The sequence below is a fragment of the Eriocheir sinensis genome, chromosome 49, assembly GCF_024679095.1.
Source record: "Eriocheir sinensis breed Jianghai 21 chromosome 49, ASM2467909v1, whole genome shotgun sequence".
Classification (NCBI taxonomy): Eukaryota; Metazoa; Arthropoda; class Malacostraca; order Decapoda; family Varunidae; genus Eriocheir; species Eriocheir sinensis.
The window spans coordinates 12,831,001-12,856,504 of NC_066557.1; the positions used below are offsets into that span (position 1 = coordinate 12,831,001).

A 25,504-nucleotide genomic window follows, 5' to 3' on the forward strand; every position below is an offset into this window, starting at 1 on the left:
CGGAGAATAACGTGGCGTCGTCAGAATAGAGATAACTTTATTAGGTATCAAGATATCCTAGCTAAAGCGTTTATCAGAATGTTTTGATTCTGCATAGATTCCTGCATCCATGTCTAAGTAATGTCTTAATGTCGGGCATGATTTGGAGAGGGAAAATAACGAGGAATCCATTTCTGGTCTTGGTTTTGCGCTAGCTTAATTATTATAGAAGTTATTAGCTATATTCCAAGAAATGGTCGTAACCCTTAATTTTATCCTCTCGTTTTTTCTCGTGTTCGTTGCACTCATCTGGTGTAGAATTTGACGCTGAACATTTTGATGCTTATTAGAATCCGATCGGTAGAGTATTAACGGAGCTATGAACGATTTTGTGTTTCTACCGTTATGAAACTCTCCGGTGTTTACGGCCAGAATTTCACCTCCTGTAAAACCATCTTTTTTCAAATATGCAAGTTTCGTTATTCTTGCCTCCAGCTTGATCAGAGAGGTTCATAGACGTGAAGAAAACAATATTAGAATTTCTGGTGCTATCAGAATTGCGCTAGGCCTAAAACTGACGGAGATATCCACGATTTAAAAAAACGTGCTGAAACTTTGAAGGCCTATAACTCCATTAATACTGTAAAGTTTTGTATGCCCAATTGTCGCCTGGGAGAACCAGTTGCGGGGAACACGCTGGTGCCTTCAGAATGACGCTACGACCAATAGTTATGGGGTTATTATGATCTGTTTTTCGCGTTTTTTTTAAACTTTGATCCAACGTTCTTCGTTTAATATCTATTTTTTCTCATTCGTCAATAGATAATGAAAGTTTTAGAATTTAACGAGAAATACAACGCTGGTCTCGAATCTTCGCTACGACCTTTAGTTTTGGAGATAACACGTCATTTCTTTAGCCACCTGTCACGCCTTTACTAGTAAAGATACGTTTATGGAAATAAGTATAGCGATTTGAACCGACATGAGCTATAATTTGATGTTTTCAAATTTAACTTTGAACGTGTTTGGTTCTTTTTTTTTATTTCTTGATATTTCTTGATGAGCAACTGATACAAGGTGTAGAGTTTGCCGGAGAACACGATGGCGCTATCAGAATCAAGATAGCTTTTTTCGTTATTGAGCTATACCGGTCCAAAGTTTGGTCTTAACGGTTTTCGCCTGCGCCTCTTGCTGTGTCCATGTTTTCCTCGTGTTCGTGGAGCTCCCCGGGTGTAGTATTCGACGCTGAACATTTTGGTCTTTACTAGAATCCGATCGGTTGAGTATTAACGGAGCAATTAACGATTTTGTGTTTAGGGGGGGGGGAGTGGTCGGGTGGTATCGCCGGGGGGGTGGTAGGGGCCTATGGCGGGGGGGGGGGGTCTTTGGGCTGTTCCGGGGGAGGGGGTGTAGGGGGCGGAGGGGGAGGGTGAACGATGTTTTTTATTTTTCGTTTAGTTTAAAAATGTTTCGTGCTATGAATTTATATGCTTTGTTTAGTTTTTATAATGTATCGTGTATTTTTTATTTATATTAGTGGCGTGTTTTACCATATTTGAAGGGGCGTGGTAGACTTTTCTTACGTTACTGAGCCTAGAAATAAATAATATGTTCTCTGACGTTCCTAAAATTGGTGAATAAGCTTTGATATTGTCGATAGAGGTTTGTTATGATCAAACCCTTACGGAATGATATACTCTTTTAAGTTTTTCATTTCGACTTGGTGATCTAAAATGGCGGCAGTCCAGTCCACCTTATATATCGTCCTCGCCATATAACACCTTCTCCACGGCCTTCTCCACCTCCTGCTCCACCTCAACATTCTCCACAGCCTTCCCCTTGACCTGCACGGCCTACTAAACGCTCGTCGCTGCCCAACACGCGTTAATATTAAGCCATTAGAGGGAAGATATTGTGGGCCATGGTGCCAAGTTGTGATTTTCAAGGGTGGTTTAAGCGCCAAGTGTCTACGAGAGTGCCACAAAGGGTATGGCCGTAGTATTCAAGGGCCATGGACCACCGAGGGGCCATTAGAGGGAAGATACTGTGGGCCATGGTGCCAAGTGTACGAGGGTGCCACAGAGAGTTAGGTAGACGCCCCTGCCATGGCCTTACTCAACTAGGGCCATGGACCACCGGAGGGCCATTGGAGGGGAGAAATAATGGTCCATAGTGCCATATTTTGTGATTTTCAAGGTTAGTATCAGTGCCATGGTGCCTGGGTAGGCCTATATAAATGTGCCATGGTCGAGGGATGCCACGTAGCCTACAGCCTGGGCCATAGTAAACAAGGGCCATGGACCAGAGGATGGCCATAGTGTGTGTGTGTGTGTGTGTGTGTGTGTGTGTGTGTGTGTGTGTGTGTGTGTGTGTGTGTGTGTGTGTGTCCTGGTAAAACTATAGAATCACACCCGGAAGTGCCTCTTTCCATGTGCGTTTGTGTGTGTGTGTGTGTGTGTGTGTGTCCTGGTAAAACTATAGAATCACACCCCGTAGCGGCTTCTTTCCATTTGTGTTTTTGTCATGTATGTTTTTTTTTTTTTTTGTGTGTGTGTGTGTGTGTGTGTTTTGAGGAGATTGTGTAAATATTTTAAGGCTGTGTGTGTGTGTGTGTGTGTGTGTGTGTGTGTGTGTGTGTGTTTTGAGGAGATTGTGTAAATATTTTAAGGCTGTGTGTGTGTGTGTGTGTGTTTTGAGGAGATTGTGTAAATATTTTAAGGCTGTGTGTGTGTGTGTGTGTGTGTGTGTGTGTGTGTGTGTGTGCTGGAGTTTAGTGGTGGTGTGGTGGGTAACACACACTGGGGTGTTATGCTATAATAGATTGCTACGCTAAATTCACTGTGGAATGTATTGTTATTATTATTATTATTATTATTATTATTATTGTTATTATTGCAGGAGTAGCTGTGAATGGCCTCAATGAAGAATGCGAGAAGTCTGAACATGAGATACAGGAGGAGGGCCTGATACGACAAGAATGTGGCTTCACATACAGGGGATGCATTTGAGATTAAGGTAGGCCTATGTGTGTATTTACCTTGTTGTATATACCTCGTTGTGAAATACTGGAAAAGAGATGTACTAGGTTCGTGCTGTCCCGTCTCCATAACGCTTAGTAGGCCTATGTGTGTGTGTGTGTGTGTGTGTGTGTGTGTGTGTGTGTTTAAGGTTAGATTAGGTTAGATTAGGTGAGGTAAGGTTAGTTTAGGTTAGGCATGGTTAATCAGCCTTCCAGCAGCTACTCGTAATGTGAGACTTTGTGAGACTGTACAGGGCAACGCTTACTGGTCTGAACATGCGTTGTTCATGAGAGACTAGTGTTTGTAAACTAAAGCGCCAGCTTTTGACGATGGGACACCAAATAACACAACACCGGGTGCCTTCAATACCATGGCATGCTCGCAAACGAATGTGGAATATCAAATTTGAGGCAGTGAATAATCATTTTTTGGGCAAAGTTAAATGATTTTTCTCTTTGATATATTGATTTTTTGAGTCTAACATAAAAAAATAACCTAGTGTTTTAATGTTGATGATCTAAGTATGAAATCTCTTCACTGAAGATATTTCATACCCCGAAGTTTTTTCATACACCACCGGGCGCCACGTGTAGGGAGACGTTTTTTTCTGAGAGGCGGAAAAAAGTAGCGATTATTGCTAGTTTGGTTACAAAAGTAACGAAGATACTGATATATATTTAATTAAGTAACGGATGGCCGATAACCCAATTTTATTATCAGCGATAAAGTATCGCGATAACTTACCGCGATAACGCCCAGCTATGAGATTATGTTAGGTAAGGTTAGATTAGGTTAGGGAAGGTTAGGTAAGGTTAGATTAGGTTAGGTAAGGTTAGATTAGGTTAGGGAAGGTTAGGTAAGGTTAGATTAGGTTAGGGAAGGTTAGGTAAGGTTAGATTAGGTTAGGGAAGGTTAGGTAAGGTTAGATTAGGTTAGGGAAGGTTAGGTAAGGTTAGATTAGGTTAGGGAAGGTTAGGTAAGGTTAGATTAGGTTAGGGAAGGTTAGGTAAGGTTAGGGAAGGTTAGGTAAGGTTAGATTAGGTGAGGTAAGGAAAACCGAGGTTTGACTGTATTTTTATTTTATTTTATTTTCTTTTTGTGTGTGTTTATCTTTCTCTCTCTCTCTCTCTCTCTCTCTCTCTCTCTCTCTCTCTCTCTCTCTCTCTCTCTCTCTCTCTCTCTCTCTCTGTAATTACCTTTCTGTCTACCTATTTCTGGTTTTATTCTTTTCTCTCTCTCTCTCTCTCTCTCTCTCTCTCTCTCTCTCTCTCTCTCTCTCTCTCTCTCTCTCTCTCTCTCTCTCTCTCTCCCTTTCCTTCCATACCAAAACCATTCTTCTTACTCTTCTTATTATTATTCTTATTATTATTATTATTCTTCTTATTATGATTATTATTATTATTATTGCAGGAGTAGCTGTGAATGGCCTCAATGAAGAACATGAGACACAAGCAAAGATAGGAGGAGGAGGAATACATACATAGGAAGAATACATAGGAAGAACAGACACCAGAAGACCTATCGGTCTACGGCGAGGGTGTCTGTTTAAGGAGGAGGAGAGAAGGAGGAGGGCCTGATACAACATGAAAGCCTTCCCAAATGTGTGTGTGTATTTACCTAGTTGTATTTACCTAGTTGTAGTTTTACAGGGCCTGGGCATTATGCTCGTGTGGTCCCGTCTCCGTGTCTGCATTTATCCAACTTATCTGTAAAGCTTTGCACACTCCTCGCTGATACTATATCCTGCTCAGACTGTTCCAAACCTCTACATTTCTTTGCGGAAGCTATACTTCTTTGTGTCTCTCAAGCATCTCACCTTTCTCAATTTTTTACTGTGTCCTCTTGTATTTCTGCTTGTGTTTCCTTCTGTTAGTAGCAGTTCTTCATTATCTACTTCATCTATTTTGTTTAATAATTTATAAATTTGGATTAGGTCTCCCCTTTCTCTTCTTTGTTCCAGTGTTGTTAAGTTCATTTCCTTTAATCTTTCCTCGTATATTAATCCCTCCAACTCTGGGACCATTTTTGATGCCATCCTCTGTATTCTTTCTAGTTTCTTTATATGCTTCTTCTTATGTTTGTACCACACTACCTCTGCAAATTCTAATTTTGTTCGAATAATGGTAGTGATTATCATTCTCATCATGTCCTTGTCCATGTAGCTAAATGCTACTCCAATATTTCTCACCAAGTGATATGTGTCTCTAAAGATCCGATTTATATGACTCTCTGGTTGATTATCATCCCTCATCACTACTCTCAGGTCTCTCTCTTCATGCACTTTTTTTAATGTTTCACCATTTCCCATTTTGTATATCCAGATTGGTCTTGTTTCACTTTTACCCATTTCCATAACATGACATTTTTTCACATTAAATTCCATCTCCCAATCCATACTCCATTTCCAAATTTTGTATAGGTCTTCTTGCAATATTTCACAATCTTCTTTGTTTCTTATATGTTTTTGTAATTTAGCGTCGTCAGCAAACAGGTTTATGGAGCTATTAACTCCTTCAGCCATGTCATTTACATATACCAGGAAGATTATCGGTGCTAATACTGAACCCTGTGGTACTCCGTGTGTGTGTGTGTGCTTGCAGGGAGATGAACCTTTATCTGACTAATGAGACTTTCTTTCAGGTCTGTGCGGAGGTGGGGGAGGAAGACTGCAGGAGGCTGTAGAGGGGTGGATTGGGTGAAGGGGGACTTGACAACACTACCATGCAAGCTGGGCTAAGGTAATGTATGACTGGTCTTGTTACGCTCAAAGGGAAGGGCGATCCCAGATACGTCGCAGAGGCGCTGTTTTGGCCTGGCCGTAGTGAGTTTCTTTATGTGCACCATTTAATTCTGCATGTTTTCGTATATAATACATGATGATTATGTTGAGTTTATGGCTGAAAACTTGTTATATTCAATAGCGACATTTGAAATTTGGCGCGCACGGTGATCTCGGATATGGTCCGGGGCGCTGTTTTGGCCCGGCCGTAGTGAAGGGGTTAAGTGTAGTCTATGAAGGCTACTTATCTATAAGCATTTAAGTGTAAGGTTCTGTGGGGTAACTAATCTAAGTGTAATGGTGCATTCTGTGGGAATTACTTAAGTGTAATCTATGAAGGCTACATCTATAAGTATATAAGTATGTAAGGTCCTGTGGGATAACTAATCTAAGGTTATGTACAACTACTGGTTCTGGTGCTGTGGGTAACTCCTACAAACCCTTTCTACTATGGCTATTAATTAACAAAAACCTCTTACTTTCAGCTTGTGTACTGGGTTAAAAAATAGTTCATGTTAGAGCCGGAAGCATCTGACAATCCCATCTCTTTCTTACAGGCCAGGCACTACAGAGGAGGAGGAGGAGAAGAAGGAGGAAGAAGAAGAAGAAGAAGGAGGAGGAGGAGGAGGAGGAGGAGGAAGAAGGAGGAGGAGGAGGAGGCAACTTATAAATATAGGCAGAAGTATATGTGCCAAGGAAAATATTTAAATGATCTGTATTATGTAAAGTATTGAATTTAAAATATATCTACTAATAATTTCTATGCATGTTTACAGGGTTACATATTTAAGCTGTAATATAATTTACATGTATTTAAGTGGGGTTTTAAGTATAAGGTGTTTGGTATTGCTATACTTATAAAATCTTCGGTTTGGGGTATATAATTCTAAGTAAGTGTTTCCCTACGTTATTTAAGTGTAAAGTAAGTGTGTAAGGTATTAAGTTATATATTAAAGTGTGTACCGGGTTCTCTAATAAGTGTGTAGTGATGGGAAGTATTTAAGTGTAATGTGTAAAGGTTACATATATATATATATAAGTATTTAAGTGGGAGCAGCAAGTAGTGGGCTTTTTTCTACACTTTTTGCCCTTGAAAAAAAAATACTGTGAAATCTTTAAGTGTACTGTATGAAGGCTATACATTTATAAGTATGTGTAACATCCTGTGAGGGCTAACTAATGTAAGGGTGATTTCATAAGTGTTACCGTAGTGGTGTGACTTAATCAGCAACCTCTACTGCAATTAGTCTGAGTACAATTACTGGTTCTGGTACTCTGAGTATTAACAAAACCTTTTAATTTCAGTTACCAAGGACAACCTCTGCTGCTCCGGGTATCAACTCATGCACTCCTGGGACTGGTGTAACATCTGCATGCCCTCGTAATAACTCACTCTGGTTCTGCTGTTCGTAACACCTCGCTCTGCGTCTGGTGTCGTAACGAATGGCATGGCTTCTGTGTACTAACTCCTGCTCGCTTAACCGCATGGATTTTTGCATAACACCTCCTATAGTCTTCGCCCTTCCTTCATAACTAATCGCACGGCTTTGCATGGAAACTCCGGCAACTTACGGCAAATTTCGCATGAGAACTACTCCTGCTTACGTATGACAATTCTCTGTGGCTTTCGTAACAACTCATGGATTTTGCATAACCCCATTCCATTTCCGCTGTCATGCTAACCCATACTAATGCTGGCTGGAGTATCCTAACCCATAGTCTAAGCTGCCGGCCAGTGCTTCAGGTGACCCCTAACTTGAAGCCTGTCGGATCAGCGTCTAGCGAGGGAGGTTCCGTCAGGTTCCGTTCCCCCCCTAGAGATGTCTCCCTTCACCTTAAAAAAATAGTTTGACATCATTTGAGAGCAGCAGTACAGGCCAGGTATCAGAGAGGGGTTCAGGCCTATATGGGGGCATCTCCAGTAGGCTTGTACCTCAAAAAATAAAAGATTGAAAATTAAAAAAGACTATGTGAGAATCCTGACTATGGAGGGAGATTATCCTCAAACACGTACGGTTATATATATGTGTCTTTTACCCACCCATGCGTGCAGTACGGTTGAACATAAGAACGTAAGAACGTGGTGGTGGTGGTGGTGGTGGGGATCATGTTTCTTAATGGTCCCTCTAAGCGAGAAAAATGAGAAAAAAATCATCACTCACACAAACCATTTCATAATACATATCAAAGCATTTGTCATCACATTATGTATCATCTATTTTGGGGGGTTTATATCATGGCACAAATTTGGCCCGTCGCCGCTACATGGTAAAGCCACAAATTTGGCCCGTCACTGCTACACGGTATAGCCATAAATTTGACCCGTCGCTGCTACCGTATTAAAAAGCATTACCAAGCACATCAGACGCCCAGGAAACATACTATATTATATGAAAGCCTTACCAAGCACATGCAACCTCTACCAAGCCTCATAAAATAATCTACCAATTAATATATTTGCCTACTCTAACAGTCTACATTTTCAGGACTTATATTTATATATTAATTTTTATTGTGTTATTTTACTATTCAGTTGTATGTCTGTTGTTGATTGTATAATTCCAAAGCAGAAAAGGTCCGTAATTGGGTTCTCAAGGGTGTGTTTTGAGGTTGATGGTACAGAGGAAGGGTCACATTTTCAACTGGGTCATAAAAGCACCCCTGCCTGTATATAACACCTCTGAAAGCCTTGTCAAATATGTGTTTTTTAGGTTGATGGTACAGAGGAAGGGTCACATTTCCACAGATCATAAAAGCATCTCGGAAAATGCCCAAACCTCCACTGAAAGCCTTGTCAAATATGTTTTTTTTTTTTTGTCATGGCCTATTGCGCCGGTAGGCATCTTCCCAGTGGATCCTGATGGTCGGCCCAAGGCTTCTTCCCGGTGGGGCCTGATGGTCGGCCCAGCCCGTTCTGGCGCAGGCAAGTGTTTATAGTGGTGCCATCTTGCATTGGCTCATGCTGCCCTCCCAGAGCTCATCTTTAATCCTAGAATCTACCCTTACCTGTGTTAGGATAATAGGCTACTGGTGTGATAAACTAAATCTCTCATTATAACCTTTCTCCTCTTCTGTTCAAAGCTAAAAACCTAATCTTTTTCCCTCTTCCTATAGCTCAAGCCCATCCATAGGGGGGGGGATTGAGGTCTAGCACTGTCTTGGATAAAAATGTGAGAGGATTATCCCAGCTTAGCTCAGGCCCTTGGAAACCACTTATAGGGAAATACATGTAAGGTTGTGTCTACAGGTCAGCTAGTGTTCCTCCTGTCTCATAATGCTTATAGTTTTTGCCTTCAACACTGATTTGATAACAAGGTGCCAATGCTCAGGTGAGGGAAAGTGTATGTGTGTGGGTGGGTCGGACAGAGAGCTTTACTATATGAAAAGGCTTCATACACTCAGAATTTGCCATGTTTAACCCTTGAAAGCTTAGTTCTGGCTAGATATCAAGCTCTAAAGCATCACATTGAGCAAGGGTTGATGTAGGAGAATCAATTACTTCCCCATACAGTATTTAAAGAGACTGACTATTTGGAAAGGCTTCGTACTCTCAGAATTTGCCATGTTTAACCCTTGAAAGCTTAGTACTGGCTAGATATCAAACTTTAAAGCATCACATTGAGCAAGGGTTGATGTAGGAGAATCAATTACTTCCCCATACAGTATTTAAAGAGACTGACTATTTGGAAAGGTCCTGTACACTCAGAATTTGCCATGTTTAACCCTTGAAAGCTTAGTTCTGGCTAGATATCAAGCTTTAAAGCATCACATTGAGCAAGGGTTGATGTAGGAGAATCAATTACCTCTCCATACAGTATTTAAAGAGGGAATTTGACCTTTTGAAAAGGCCTCGTACACTCAGAATTTGCCATTTTTAATACTTGAAAGCTTAGCACTAGTATATTTACAAGCTCTTAGGCATCACATTGAGCGAGGGAAATATCTCGAGGGGCAAAGAAGTTCATAGGAGAATTAATTACCTCCTCAAACAACATATAAGAAGGGATTTGACTATTTAAAAAGGCCTCAAACATAGAATTTGCCATGTCTCTACAGTTGAAGGTCCTTCGCTGCTTTAAGTCAAAGTTCTCAACCTTAAAAAATAACATGATTGATGTAAAGGAATGAATTATCTCCCCCAAACTATTTAAAGAGAGATTTTGAGTGCTTGAAAAGGCCTCAGACTCATAGAATTTGCCACGTCCTTACAGATGAAAGTCCATCGCTGCTTTTAGTCAAAGTTCTTGAGCTTAAAAATAACAGAGGATTGATGTAGAAGAATGATTTACCCGCCCAAACAGTATGTACCCAGCCCCCTCAAGTCCCCAATGCAGTCATCCCCCAGTCTCAGCTCCCAATTACCTTTATTCTGGGGGTCAAAGACATTATATATAAGTGTTTTCCCTTCCCATGTCAGCCCTAAGACCCTCAGGCCCCCAGTAATTGGTCACCTAACCTAACCTAGCAAGTGTCTCACCATAATACTGGCGGTAACATTTTAATTAACCTTTCCAATGAGCAAAAACAATTAATATGGAACTATGAATCAAACATCCCCAGCAATTAAGTCTCCACTTTGTTATGTAACATTAGTAAGGGTTCCAGTATATGTTAGATAATTACTAGCATTGTCAAGAACTGTTTTAATAGCCTTGTCAAGGGTTTGACGATTAAAAAATATTATAACAAGCACTGAACTAATTCTTGAGTAATTGGACTGAAAGCCTTGATGGTGCTCTATTTTTGCTATATTATAAAAGTCTATTAGCGATGCCTTGGAAAGCTACCATAAGCAAGGGTTCTAGATTATTGATGTCCAAGCTATTAATTATATGTTTTTCTTACCTGAAGCACCCTAGCTCACGCCCCCAGACCCTCGTTCAGCCTCTTCCAGACCCCCCCCGTCGCTACCTTATCTTCGGGGGGATCAAAACCATTAATTATGTGTTAGTTTTGATAATTACCGGACATTAAGTCTTCCCATGGTCAGTGTCAGCATTTGTGAAGCCTTAATTATCATGAGCATAGTGTTATATCAAGCACCAACTCTTGGGTAAGACTGAGAAGGTCTTAATGTACTCAATCTTTGCTATATAAAAACAAGTCAAGCAATGCCTTAGGAAGATACCATGAGCAAGGGGTGACTTAGGAAACTGATATACCTATCCCTCAATACTGCATAGACAATGGATCGAGGGCTTGTTCAGTATATATATCAGGCACAATTGTCCATCTTTTGAGTTAGTTTATCAGACATATCACAATCTTCTACCATAGCAAGGGATGAGTTAGCAGCTTGACATATATTCCTTAATACTACATAGACAATGGATCGAGGGCTTGTTCAGTATATATATCAGGCACAATTGTCCATCTTTTGAGTTAGTTTATCAAAGACATATCACTGAACCTTCCACCATGAGCAAGGGATGAGTTAGCAGCTTGATATATATTCCTTAATACTGCAAAGATAATGGATCGAGGGCTTGTTCAATATATATTATCACTCGGATAGGTTACAATTGTCCATCTTTTGAGTTAGTTTATCAAAGACATATCACAATCTTCCACCATGAGCAAGGGATGAGTTAGCAGCTTGATATATATCCGTCAATACTACATAGACAATGGATCGAGGGCTTGTTCAGTATATATATCAGGCACAATTGTCCATCTTTTGAGTTAGTTTATCAAAGACATATCACAATCTTCTACCATGAGCAAGGGATGAGTTAGCAGCTTGATATATATTCCTTAATACTGCAAAAATAATGGAAAGAGGGCTTGTTCAGTATATATCATCACTCGGATAGGTTACAATTGTCCATCTTTTAGTTTATCAAAGACATATTACTGAACCTTCCACCATGAGCAAGGGCCTTAGGGTGACTTATAGGAGATAGTTATACATTCCTATGTGTTTCATAGAGGAAAGGAAGAGATCTAGAATGATATATCTTCTAATATGTTTCTTCATCTCTTATAGTTTAATAGTTCAGCAGTGAAAATGAGTTTTATGCTGAGTGCTGAGTAGCCTTAATGTCGATCGGCCAACACGTACCTCAAGTCAGCATGCATTTGTGTTATAAGGTCAATAAACTCATGGCCCAGAATCAATCAGCATTTATGAAGTCGGCATTTAAAGTCAGCATCTCTCTCTCTCTCTCTCTCTCTCTCTCTCTCTCTTCCCAGCACGGCTTAATTCGATATCAGCCCTTAATGATGTTGCCGTTAAGTATCTCATTAACGATCATGCATGCAGGGGACGAGAAAGCTGAAAAAAAAGTAAAATAATGACGAGGCGGAAGAATTATATATGGCGAGCGATCGAGTCCATTGGCGGGGGTGTTGCCATTCTGAGAAAAAAAAAAATTGTTATTTTCTCGTAAGTCTATAAGAGTATTTCTTCTATCCCTGTGTCTCGGTATGGTAGGTCACAGGTCAAGTCATGCAATAAACATGTTCTGTACGAGTGTGGTGACTCCGGAAATAATATATCATTAGTGTGCCGAGGTGACCGATCAGCTGATTAAAACAGCTGATTGGGTACGCGGAGGTTTAAACATTACGTCATAGCTTTCGGATAGGTTTAATTTACAGATTTACATAGAAAATCAGACCCCATGGTCCAGACTAAGTGGCTTGTCCTTAAACTAAGTGGTTCTACATTAATCCGATGGCTCCATAACGTTGCATTTCAACTCTAGTTAATATATTGAGTTGAAGGAAGTGACGGCCGATCGAGGTTGTTTTTAAAGGAAATCAATCGTGTGACCACTGAAGGAAGGCAGGGAGCTTATTCCATTCTCGCACTACAACGTTGATGAAGAAAAATTTGGTTCAGTCTGAATTTACTTGTCTACATTTGAGTTTTACGCCTTAATTTGTTCCTCGTACGCAAAGTGTCATCGATCATAAACAATATTGATCTGCCTACATTCGTGAAACATATGGAGCCAAGCTCAGCAAATTCAGCATGGCCCAGAATTTCTTTAAGTCGGCATGGTCTGAAGTCAGCATGGCCTAGCTGGCTCGATCCCTCAACTCAGCATGTCGGTACAGGAAGCTTTTTTGTAGCGATATGCTTAATTCTACTACTACTACTACTACTACTACTACTACTACTACTACTACTACTACTACTACTACTACTACTACTACTACTACTACTACTATTACTACTACTACTACTACTACTACTACTACTACTACTACTACTACTACTACTACTACTACTATTACTACTACTACTACTACTACTATTACTAGGGGTTTAATTATGAACAAGTCAGCAATGCTCACTCAGGATGGCGCCTCGCTGTTTCTCAATGCTGATCCTATTTTGAACTCAGCATGCATTAAAGAGTTACTGATTTCAGTCTGTATAGCCACTCTGAGCTCAGCATGGTGGTCTATATATGACAGCATGATCGTTTTCTTGATATGCTGAGTTCGGAGTTCAACATGGATTTAAGTTAAGATTAGCATATGAGTCAGCATGGCCATAAGTTTAAATCAGCTTGCATAAGATCGAGTCAGCATGGCTATCTCTTTTAATGCTGACTTTTTATAGGCTCAGCATAAGAGTTATACAAGTGAACAATGCCGTCATTGCACTCAACTTACTGCATATTGTGACCTTTATTTCAAGTCAGCATGTGACCGTAAGCTTAAATCAGTTTGATAGCATAAGATATAGCATTTCAGCATATATCCTTCAACTTAATATCAACTAGAGTAGAAATGCAACGTTTTGGAGTCTTCTGATTAATGTAAAATCACTTAGGTTTAAGGACAGACCACCAAGTCTGGACCATGGGGTCTGTGTGGTCTGATTTTCTATGTAAATCTATGTAAAGGTTGGAACAATTAGTTTTGAGGTACAACAATGAGTTTTCCTGTTCCAACGTCCACCTTCCCTTATTAAACATTTCAAAGCCATTATTTACACGGCTTTAGGTTTAATTAAAGAGAAAAAGCGATATAATGACCCGTTTATACAGGAAGAAACGTTGTAACCTATAAGATCTAATTAATACGTGATTCATTCCCCTTCCTCCCTTTATCTCTCTCTCCCTCTCTCCATGCTTCACTTAAGGGAGACTAAGTGTATTAAGAACTCCCTGAAGCCATTATTCCCACATATAAGCTCATTATATCATATTGTAAACCCGTCCTGAAGGGTGATAGAATTTTACACTTTCTGCAGTTTCGTTCGCAAAGTGTCAAGACTTAGACCTAAAGTACAGCAAGAGCAAGAGCAGCAGTGGTGTCGTTTTTCCGTGCGAAATAACTCGTTGAGAGATACCTCATCACACACCAGAGAGACTGATTGATTTGCCTTATTTTGATGTTATTTGTCCACCCGTGATCTTTATAAGGGTTAATATTGCCTGTAAGATAATAATACACCAGACACACGGACCATAGATGCAAGAAATGAGGGAAAATAACGTCTGCTATAATTCTGTCAATAATGAACCCTATTCATTTGTTATTTAGCCTTCCAGTGATAACAAATGTTTCTCTGATGTTTGTGCCGTGTATTGAAAATGAAATAGGGTCATAGAACGATAGAAGTGAGTGAAATATGGAAAAAAAGGAAAGTTAAACGTTTGAGAGTTATTTCGCGGAGGTTGGCGAAGTTATTCCCTTATGATAACGTGACTGGCCTACCTCCCTCGCGGTGAATTCGCTCCGGATAGACGCCATTAAGAGTCATGTCTATTTTATGTGATTTCCGTGGGATTTATCCGCTGTAAAGACACTCCATGCAGATGAAAGAGGTGAGGAATGCCTTGTGCTTGTTTTGATATGGGTGATAACGGCGAGAAATGTGATGAACGTGGTCAAGGGATTTAAATGTGGGCTGACCGCGGGGCCTCGGGTAAGATGGCGGCGCGGGTTGGTGAGGGAAATATTTGTATATATATTTTTTTTTCTCGTAAACTACTGGGTATACCGAGACGGGGCTTGAGGTCATGACATATAAGGTCACTATACTTCCTGAGGTCTAGCGGTGATGTGGGGAAAAGGCGGAAAATGTGTGATATATGCAAGATAAGAGGCGGCCATCAGCTTAACGTGTGAACTTTTATCATCGATGCTCAGTAAGCCCTTTGACCTCTACCGAGTGAAGAATTAAGGGGGATTGACCTGATATATGAGGTCAGATGAGGCGTGAATGTCGTAAACAATGAATTAGGTTTAGGGGTGAGCTCACAAAGGCGACCGTGTGACCTTATTTTTGACCTTATTACCGACACTTACGACCTATGATATGGAGAATAAGATGCATTGAGCTCTTACATGAGGTCAAATGGGGCGTGGCTGTCTTAAGTACGTAATAATGGGCATTTAGCGGCCAGGTCCAGCAGGTCAGAAATGGCCCATCGCTGCTACACGGTAGAGCCACAAATTTGGCCCTCAGGTTAAAAAAAAAAAAAAGACAACAGGAGGTCATTTTATTCGGAGATTTCCAACACGTAACCTTTTTTATTGCTATTCCAGAAGTACACCCGATGGCAGGCCGGACCCTATCTCTCCTTCGGGGGCCAAGTTGTGATTTGCTTGGCAGGAGCCGTGGTGGTGAGTAAACTTTTCTGGGTTCCATTTCCTCAGTGAACATTAAGCTGAATAGTAAAAAAAAATTGTATGTTTGTCAGATGGTAAATGTCCACAGAGCTGCCCATCTCACTGTGGTACTTCTCACCCTAACCATGCGTTAGATCTCATAATTCTATGCATTTTGAATCCCATATATATGCCTCACAAATTGATAGAATCGCTGCTGGTGATTTATGAAAGGTTGGTGTTTTTTTTGCGGGCCGTGATGTTGTGGGCCCCGGGCGTGAAAGCGAGAAACACCTCCGCAGAGCTAAGTTGCATATACATGTGGGGGGGCGAAGGGGTCAAAGCCCCCCCGTTAACTGTTAGGTCGTAGAGTTTGGTTGGGTTAGTTTAAATATGTTCCCCCACCGTAAACCGTCGCGTCGGTGCCACCACAAAATAGCTCGTGGGTCGGCATGTTCTATAAAAATAAAAAATAACCACGCGGTAGACCTGGTCTCACACGAGTGGGCTAATCGCTAACCTAGCGTACCGTCGCTAACCAAGCGTTTGTAGAAAAGATATATGAAGACCTAGTGATGTTTCATAAAGTAAGTAATGGTGGCACAGACGCCCCGAGCCGGCCGCCAAAAACTCACTAACTTTTCAAAAATCGGTGGCGGCGTTTCTAACAGTTTGCGGCGAACATAAATGGGGTTCAAAATGCTTAGAATAAGGAGATCTAACCCATGAGAAGTGTGAGAAGTGAGTGTAAGAGACAGGAACAGAGTATCCCAGTCCCCGTGATGCTCTGAGGCGGCTGCAAAAACTCATTAACTTTAAAAATTGCTAGCAGCGATTCTGTCAATTTCATATATATATATATATATATATATATATATATATATATATATATATATATATATATATATATATATATATATATATATATATATATATATATATATATATATATATATATATATATATATATATATATATATATATATATATATATATATATATATATATATATATATATATATATATATATATATATATATATATATATATATATATATATATATATATATATATATATATATTTATATATATATATATATATATATATATATATATATATATATATATATATATATATATATATATATATATATTTATGGGATTCAAAATGCATAGAATTATGAGATGGGCAGCTCTGTGGACATTTATCACCTGTCAGATTAGGTTAGAATTAAGTTAGGCTAGATTTCATTGTTTCCAGGTCAGGATAAGGGTGAAGTATTAGCCCTTTATTTATAAGTGTGGAGTCTTCACCCTATTCATCCTGGGGGCTTCATGGTGTAGTGGTTAGTGCTTGGCTCACAACCGAAAGAGCCCGGGTTCGATTCCCGGGCGGAGTGGAAAAATTTGGGTGGCTTTTCCGATACCCTATGCCCCTGTCCACCCAGCAGTGTATGGGTACTACCAGGTATTAATCGGGGGTTGTGTCTTGTTCCCTTCTCCTATAATCCCTGATGACTCCCGATAAGCCGGTTGACCGGCTGTAAGATTGGGGATTGTCGGCGGCAGACCGCCGGTCGACCCTGAGGACCGTAGACTCAGCTGACCACCGCCGGTCAACTTTAAAATTTTCAAAGATATCGGCGATGCGCCCAGTTGACCGGCGGTGTTGAAAATGTCCTAGTCGACCGGCGGTCAACCGCCGACACCCGCGGCAGACCGGCGGTAGACTGGCGGTAGGCCATGAGTGAACACCTGTTTATGATCTGGGGATTAGCAAGGGAGGAAGGAGGAAAACGAGGAGGAACAGGTAGGAGCGAGGTGTAGTATTCGATGCTGAACATTTTGGTCTTTACTAGAATCCGATCGGTTGAGTATTAACGGAGCAATTAACGATTTTGTGTTTAGGGGGGGGGGAGTGGTCGGGTGGTATCGCCGGGGGGGTGGTAGGGGCCTATGGTGGTGGGGGGGGGGTCTTTGGGGTGGCCCGGGGGATGGGTTGTAGGGGGCGGCGGGGGAGGGTGAACGATGTTTTTTATTTTTCGTTTAGTTTAAAAATGTTTCGTGCTATGAATTCAATGCTGTGTTTAGTTTTTATAATGTATCGTGTATTTTCTTTTTTATATTGGTGGCGTGTTTTACAATTTTTGAAGGGGCGCTGTGGACTTTTCTTACGTTACTGAGCCTAGAAATAAATAATATGTTCTCTGACGTTCCTAAAATTGGTGAATAAGCTTTAATATTGTCGATAGAGGTTTGTTATGATCAAAGTCTTACGGAATGATATACTCTTTTAAGTTTTTCATTTCGACTTGGTGATCTAAAATGGCGGCAGTCCAGTCCACCTTATATATCGTTCTCGCCATATAACACCTTCTCCACGGCCTTCTCCACCTCCTGCTCCACCTCAACATTCTCCACGGCCTTCCCCTTGACCTGCACGGCCTACTAAACGCTCGTCGCTGCCCAACACGCGTTAATATTAAGCCATTAGAGGGAAGATATTGTGGGCCATGGTGCCAAGTTGTGATTTTCAAGGGTGGATTAAGCGCCAAGTGTCTACGAGAGTGCCACAAAGGGTATGGCCGTAGTATTCAAGGGCCATGGACCACCGAGGGGCCATTAGAGGGAAGATATTGTGTGCCATGGTGCCAAGTTGTGATTTTCAAGGGTGGTTTAAGTGCCAAGTGTCTACGAGAGTGCCACAAAGGGTATGGCCGTAGTATTCAAGGGCCATGGACCACCGAGGGGCCATTAGAGGGAAGATACTGTGTGCCATGGTGCCAAGTGTCTACGAGGGTGCCACAGAGGGTTAGGTAGACGCCCCTGCCATGGCCTTACTCAACTAGGGCCATGGACCACCGGAGGGCCATTGGAGGGGAGAAATAATGGTCCATAGTGCCGTATTTTGTGATTTTCAAGGTTAGTATCAGTGCCATGGTGCCTGGGTAGACCTATATAAATGTGCCATGGTCGAGGGATGCCACGTAGCCTACAGCCTGGGCCATAGTAAACAAGGGCCATGGACCAGAGGATGACCATAGTGTGTGTGTGTGTGTGTGTGTGTGTGTGTGTGTCCTGGTAAAACTATAGAATCACACCCGGAAGTGCCTCTTTCCATGTGCGTTTTTGTGTGTGTGTGTCACTGTGTGTGTGTGTGTGTGTGTGTGTGTGTCCTGGTAAAACTATAGAATCACACCCCGTAGCAGGTTCTTTCCATTTGCGTTTTTGTCATGTATGTTTTTTTTTTTGTGTGTGTGTGTGTGTGTTTTGAGGAGATTGTGTAAATATTTTAAGGCTGTGTGTGTGTGTGTGTGTGTGTGTGTGTGTGTGTGTGTGTGTGTGTGTGTGTGTGTGTGCACGCTGGAGTTTAGTGGTGGTGTGGTGGGTAACACACACTGGGGATAATAGGTTACTATGCTAAATTCACTGTGGAATGTATTGTTATTATTATTATTATTATTATTATTATTATTATTATTATTATTATTATTATTATTGCAGGAGTAGCTGTGAATGGCCTCAATGAAGAATGCGAGAAGTCTGAACATGAGATACAGGAGGAGGAGGAGGAGGAGGAGGGCCTGATACAACAAGAATGTGGCTTCACCTACAGGGGATGCATTTGAGATTAAGGTAGGCCTATGTGTGTATTTACCTTGTTGTATATACCTCGTTGTGAAATACTGGAAAAGAGATGTACTAGGTTCGTGCTGTCCCGTCTCCATAACGCTTAGTAGGCCTATGTGTGTGTGTGTGTGTGTGTGTGTGTGTGTTTAAGGTTAGATTAAGTTAGGCAAAGCTAGGTTAGGCAAGGTTAGATTAGGTTAGGCAAGGTTAGATTAGGTTAGGAAAGGTTAGTTTAGGTTAGGCATGGTTATTCAGCCTTCCAGCAGCTACTGTGTTAAAAAGCTTTGTGAGACTGTACAGGGCAACGCTTACTGGTCTGAACATGCGTTGTTCATGAGAGACTAGTGTTTGTAAACTAAAGCGCCAGCTTTTGACGATGGGACACCAAATAACACAACACTGGGTGCCTTCAATACCATGGCATGCTCGCAAACGAATGTGGAATATCAAATTTGAGGCAGTGAATAATCATTTTTTGGGCAAAGTTAAATGATTTTTCTCTTTGATATATTGATTATTGAGTCTAGCATAAAAAAATAACCTAGTGTTTTAATGATGATATAAGTATGAAATCTCTTCACCGAAGTTTTTTCATATAACACCGGGCGCCCGGGGCACATTTAGGGAGACGTTTTTCTCTGAGAGGCGGAAAAAAGTAGCGATTATCGCTAGTTTGGTTACAAAAGTAATGAAGATACTGATATATATTTAATTAAGTAGCGGATGGCCGATAACCCAATTTTATTATCAGCGATAAAGTATCGCGATAATTTATCGCGATAACGCCCAGCCATGAGATTATGTTAGGTAAGGTTAGATTAGGTTAGATTAGGTCAGGGAAGGTTAGGTAAGGTTAGATTAGGTTAGGGAAGGTTAGGTAAGGTTAGATTAGGTTAGGGAAGGTTAGGTAAGGTTAGATTAGGTTAGGGAAGGTTAGGGAAGGTTAGGTAAGGTTAGATTAGGTTAGGGAAGGTTAGGTAAGGTTAGATTAGGTTAGGGAAGGTTAGGTAAGGTTAGATTAGGTGAGGTAAGGTTAGGTAAGGTTAGATTAGGTTAGGGAAGGTTAGGTAAGGTTAGATTAGGTTAGGGAAGGTTAGGTAAGGTTAGATTAGGTGAGGTAAGGAAAACCGAGGTTTGACTGTATTTTTATTTTATTTTATTTTCTCTTTTTTTGTGTGTGTTTCTCTTTCCTCTCTCTCTCTCTCTCTCTCTCTCTCTCTCTCTCTCTCTCTCTCTCTCTCTCTCTCTCTCTCTCTCTCTCTCTCTCTCTGTAATTACCTTTCTGTCTACCTATTTCTGGTTTTATTTTATTTTATTTTTCTCTCTCTCTCTCTCTCTCTCTCTCTCTCTCTCTCTCTCTCTCTCTCTCTCTCTCTCTCTCTCTCTCTCTTTCTGTAATTACCTTTCTGTCTACCTATTTCCGGTTTTATATTCTCTCTCTCTCTCTCTCTCTCTCTCTCTCTCTCTCTCTCTCTGTAATTACCTTTCTGTCTACCTATTTCTGGTTTTCTTCTTTTCTCTCTCTCCCCTTCCTCCCTTTCCTTCCATACCAAAACCATTCTTCTTACTATTATTATTATTATTATTATTATTATTATTATTATTATTATTATTATTATTATTATAGCCGTGAATGGCCTCAATGAAGAACATTAGACACAAGAGAAGATAGGAGGAGGAGGAGGAGGAGGAATACATACATAGGAAGAATACATAGGAAGAACAGACACCAGAAGACCTATCGGTCTATGGCGAGGGTGTCTGTTTAAGGAGGAGGAGAGAAGGAGGAGGGCCTGATACAACATGAAAGCCTTCCCAAATGTGTGTGTGTGTGTGTGTGTGTGTGTGTGTGTGTGTGCTTGCAGGGAGATGAACCTTTATCTGACTAATGAGACTTTCTTTCAGGTCTGTGCGGAGGTGGGGGAGGAAGACTGCAGGAGGCTGTAGAGGGGTGGATTGGGTGAAGGGGGACTTGACAACACTACCATGCAAGCTGGGCTAAGGTAATGTATGATTGGTTTTGTTACGCTCAAAGGGAAGGGCGATCCCAGATACGTCGCAGAGGCGCTGTTTTGGCCTGGCCGTAGTGAGTTTCTTTATGTGCACCATTTAATTCTGCATGTTTTCGTATATAATACATGATGATTATGTTGAGTTTATGGCTGAAAGCTTGTTATATTCAATAGCGACATTTGAAATTTAGCGCGCGCGGCGATCTCGGATACAGCAGAGGGCGCTGTTTTGGCCTGGCCGTAGTGAGTTTCTTTATGTGCACCATTTAATTCTGCATGTTTTCGTATATAATACATGATGATTATGTTGAGTTTATGGCTGAAAGCTTGTTATATTCAATAGCGACATTTGAAATTTGGCGCGCACGGTGATCTCGGATATGGTCCGGGGCGCTGTTTTGGCCCGGCCGTAGTGAAGGGGTTAAGTGTAGTCTATGAAGGCTAATTATCTATAAGTATTTAAGTGTAAGGTTCTGTGGGGTAACTAATCTAAGTGTAATGGTGCATTCTGTGGGAATTACTTAAGTGTAATCTATGAAGGCTACATCTATAAGTATATAAGTATGTAAGGTCCTGTGGGATAACTAATCTAAGGTTATGTACAACTACTGGTTCTGGTGCTGTGGGTAACTCCTACAAACCCTTTCTACTATGGCTATTAATTAACAAAAACCTCTTACTTTCAGCTTGTGTACTGGGTTAAAAAATAGTTAATGTTAGAGCTGGAAGCATCTGACAATCCCATCTCTTTCTTACAGGCCAAGCACTACAGAGGAGGAGGAGGAGAAGAAGAAAGAGGAAGAAGAAGAAGGAGGAGGAGGAGGAGGAAGAAGGAGAAGAAGGAGAAAGAGGAGGAGGAGGAGGAGGAGGCAACTTATAAATACAGGCAGAAGTATATGTGCCAAGGAAAATATTTAAATGATCTGTATTATGTAAAGTATTGAATTTAAAATATATCTACTAATAATTTCTATGCATGTTTACAGGGTTACATATTTAAGCTGTAATATAATTTGTATGTATTTAAATGGGGTTTTAGTTATAAGGTGTGGTATTGCTATACTTATAAAATCTTCGGTTTTGGGGTATATAATTCTAAGTAAGTGTTTCCCTACGTTATTTAAGTGTACAGTAAGTGTGTAAGGTATTAAGTTATATATTAAAGTGTGTACCGGGTTCTCTAATAAGTGTGTAGTGATGGGAAGTATTTAAGTGTAATGTGTAAAGGTTACATATATATATATATAAGTATTTAAGTGGGAGCAGCAAGTAGTGGGCTTTTTTTTCTACACTTTTTTGCCCTTGAAAAAAAAATACTGTGAAATCTTTAAGTGTACTGTATGAAGGCTATACATTTATAAGTATGTGTAACGTCCTGTGAGGGCTAACTAATGTAAGGGTGATTTCATAAGTGTTACCGTAGTGGTGTGACTTAATCAGCAACCTCTACTGCAATTAGTCTGAGTACAATTACTGGTTCTGGTACTCTGAGTATTAACAAAACCTTTTAATTTCAGTTACCAAGGACAACCTCTGCTGCTGGGTATCAACTCATGCACTCCTGGGACTGGTGTAACATCTGCATGCCCTCGTAATAACTCACTCTGGTTCTGCTGTTCGTAACACCTCGCTCTGCGTCTGGTGTCGTAACGAATGGCATGGCTTCTGTGTACTAACTCCTGCTCGCTTAACCCGCATGGATTTTGCATAACACCTCCTATAGTCTTCGCCCTTCCTTCATAACTAATCGCACGGCTTTGCATGGAAACTCCGGCAACTTACGGCTTAAATTTCGCATGAGAACTACTCCTGCTTACGTATGACAATTCTCTGTGGCTTTCGTAACAACTCATGGATTTTGCATAACCCCATTCCATTTCCGCTGTCATGCTAACCCATACTAATGCTGGCTGGAGTATCCTAACCCATAGTCTAAGCTGCCGGCCAGTGCTTCAGGTGACCCCTAACTTGAAGCCTGTCGGATCAGCGTCTAGCGAGGGAGGTTCCGTCAGGTTCCGTTCCCCCCCTAGAGATGTCTCCCTTCACCTTAAAAAAATAGTTTGACATCATTTGAGAGCAGCAGTACAGGCCAGGTATCAGAGAGGGGTTCAGGCCTATATGGGGGCATCTCCAGTAGGCTTGTACCTCAAAAAATAAAAGATTGAAAATTAAAAAAGACTATGTGAGAATCCTGACTATGGAGGGAGATTATCCTCAAACACGTACGGTTATATATATGTGTCTTTTACCCACCCATGCGTGCAGTACGGTTGAACATAAGAACGTAAGAACGTGGTGGTGGTGGTGGTGGTGGGGATCATGTTTCTTAATGGTCCCTCTAAGCGAGAAAAATGAGAAAAAAATCATCACTCACAAACCATTTCATAATACATATCAAAGCATTTGTCATCACATTATGTATCATCTATTTTGGGGGGTTTATATCATGGCACAAATTTGGCCCGTCGCTGCTACACGGTAAAGCCACAAATTTGGCCCGTCGCTGCTACACGGTATAGCCACAAATTTGACCCGTCGCTGCTACCGTATTAAAAAGCATTACCAAGCACATCAGACGCCCGGGAAACATACTATACTATATGAAAACCTTACCAAGCACATGCAACCTCTACCAAGCCTCATAAAATAATCTACCAATTAATATATTTGCCTACTCTAACAGTCTACATTTTCAGGACTTATATTTATATATTAATTTTTATTGTGTTATTTTAGTGTTCATTTGTATGTCTGTTGTTGATTGTATAATTCCAAAGCAGAAAAGGTCCGTAATTGGGTTCTCAAGGGTGTGTTTTGAGGTTGATGGTACAGAGGAAGGGTCACATTTTCAACTGGGTCATAAAAGCACCCCTGCCTGTATATAACACCTCTGAAAGCCTTGTCAAATATGTGTTTTTTAGGTTGATGGTACAGAGGAAGGGTCACATTTCCACAGATCATAAAAGCATCTCGGAAAATGCCCAAACCTCCACTGAAAGCCTTGTCAAATATGTTTTTTTTTTTTGTCATGGCCTATTGCGCCGGTAGGCATCTTCCCAGTGGATCCTGATGGTCGGCCCAAGGCTTCTTCCCGGTGGGGCCTGATGGTCGGCCCAGCCCGTTCTGGCGCAGGCAAGTGTTTATAGTGGTGCCATCTTGCATTGGCTCATGCTGCCCTCCCAGAGCTCATCTTTAATCCTAGAATCTACCCTTACCTGTGTTAGGATAATAGGCTACTGGTGTGATAAACTAAATCTCTCATTATAACCTTTCTCCTCTTCTGTTCAAAGCTAAAAACCTAATCTTTTTCCCTCTTCCTATAGCTCAAGCCCATCCATAGGGGGGGGGATTGAGGTCTAGCACTGTCTTGGATAAAAATGTGAGAGGATTATCCCAGCTTAGCTCAGGCCCTTGGAAACCACTTATAGGGAAATACATGTAAGGTTGTGTCTACAGGTCAGCTAGTGTTCCTCCTGTCTCATAATGCTTATAGTTTTTGCCTTCAACACTGATTTGATAACAAGGTGCCAATGCTCAGGTGAGGGAAAGTGCATGTGTGTGGGTGGGTCGGACAGAGAGCTTTACTATATGAAAAGGCTTCATACACTCAGAATTTGCCATGTTTAACCCTTGAAAGCTTAGTTCTGGCTAGATATCAAGCTCTAAAGCATCACATTGAGCAAGGGTTGATGTAGGAGAATCAATTACTTCCCCATACAGTATTTAAAGAGACTGACTATTTGGAAAGGCTTCGTACACTCAGATTGTGCGATGTTTAACCCGTGATAGTTTAGGTCTGGCTAGATATCAAGCTTTAAAGCATCACATTGAGCAAGGGTTGATGTAGGAGAATCAATTACTTCCCCATACAGTATTTAAAGAGACTGACTATTTGGAAAGGTCCTGTACACTCAGAATTTGCCATGATTAACCCTTGAAAGCTTAGTTCTGGCTAGATATCAAATTCTAAAGCATCACATTGAGCAAGGGTTGATGTAGGAGAATTACCTCTCCATACAGTATTTAAAGAGGGAATTTGACCTTTTGAAAAGGCCTCGTACACTCAGAATTTGCCATTTATAATACTTGAAAGCTTAGCACTAGTATATTTCCAAGCTCTTAGGCATCACATTGAGCGAGGGAAATATCTCGAGGGGCAAAGAAGTTCATAGGAGAATTAATTACCTCCTCAAACAACATATAAGAAGGGATTTGACTATTTAAAAAGGCCTCAAACATAGAATTTGCCATGTCTCTACAGTTGAAGGTCCTTCGCTGCTTTAAGTCAAAGTTCTCAACCTTAAAAAATAACATGATTGATGTAAAGGAATGAATTATCTCCCCCAAACTATTTAAAGAGAGATTTTGAGTGCTTGAAAAGGCCTCAGACTCATAGAATTTGCCACGTCCTTACAGATGAAAGTCCATCGCTGCTTTTAGTCAAAGTTCTTGAGCTTAAAAATAACAGAGGATTGATGTAGAAGAATGATTTACCCGCCCAAACAGTATGT

At 40.8% G+C, this 25,504-nt stretch overlaps 2 long non-coding RNA genes across 7 annotated transcripts; both read left to right on the forward strand.

Annotated features, from left to right (window-relative positions):
- Positions 1-1,713: 1,713 nt before the first annotated feature.
- On the forward strand, positions 1,714-21,779 carry LOC126981991 (uncharacterized). The gene is made up of 3 exons (XR_007734437.1): positions 1,714-2,175; positions 2,878-2,994; positions 20,887-21,779. It is a non-coding gene; the product is annotated as an uncharacterized LOC126981991 (long non-coding RNA).
- Positions 3,004-20,429, forward strand: LOC126981987 (uncharacterized). Of its 6 annotated transcripts, XR_007734430.1 has the most exons (5): positions 3,004-3,770; positions 3,801-4,000; positions 19,824-19,873; positions 19,914-19,983; positions 20,014-20,429. It is a non-coding gene; the product is annotated as an uncharacterized LOC126981987 (long non-coding RNA). The 6 variants fall into 6 exon arrangements; XR_007734428.1 differs by having other exon boundaries at positions 19,824-19,983; XR_007734431.1 differs by having other exon boundaries at positions 19,824-19,953.
- Positions 21,780-25,504: the final 3,725 nt, after the last annotated feature.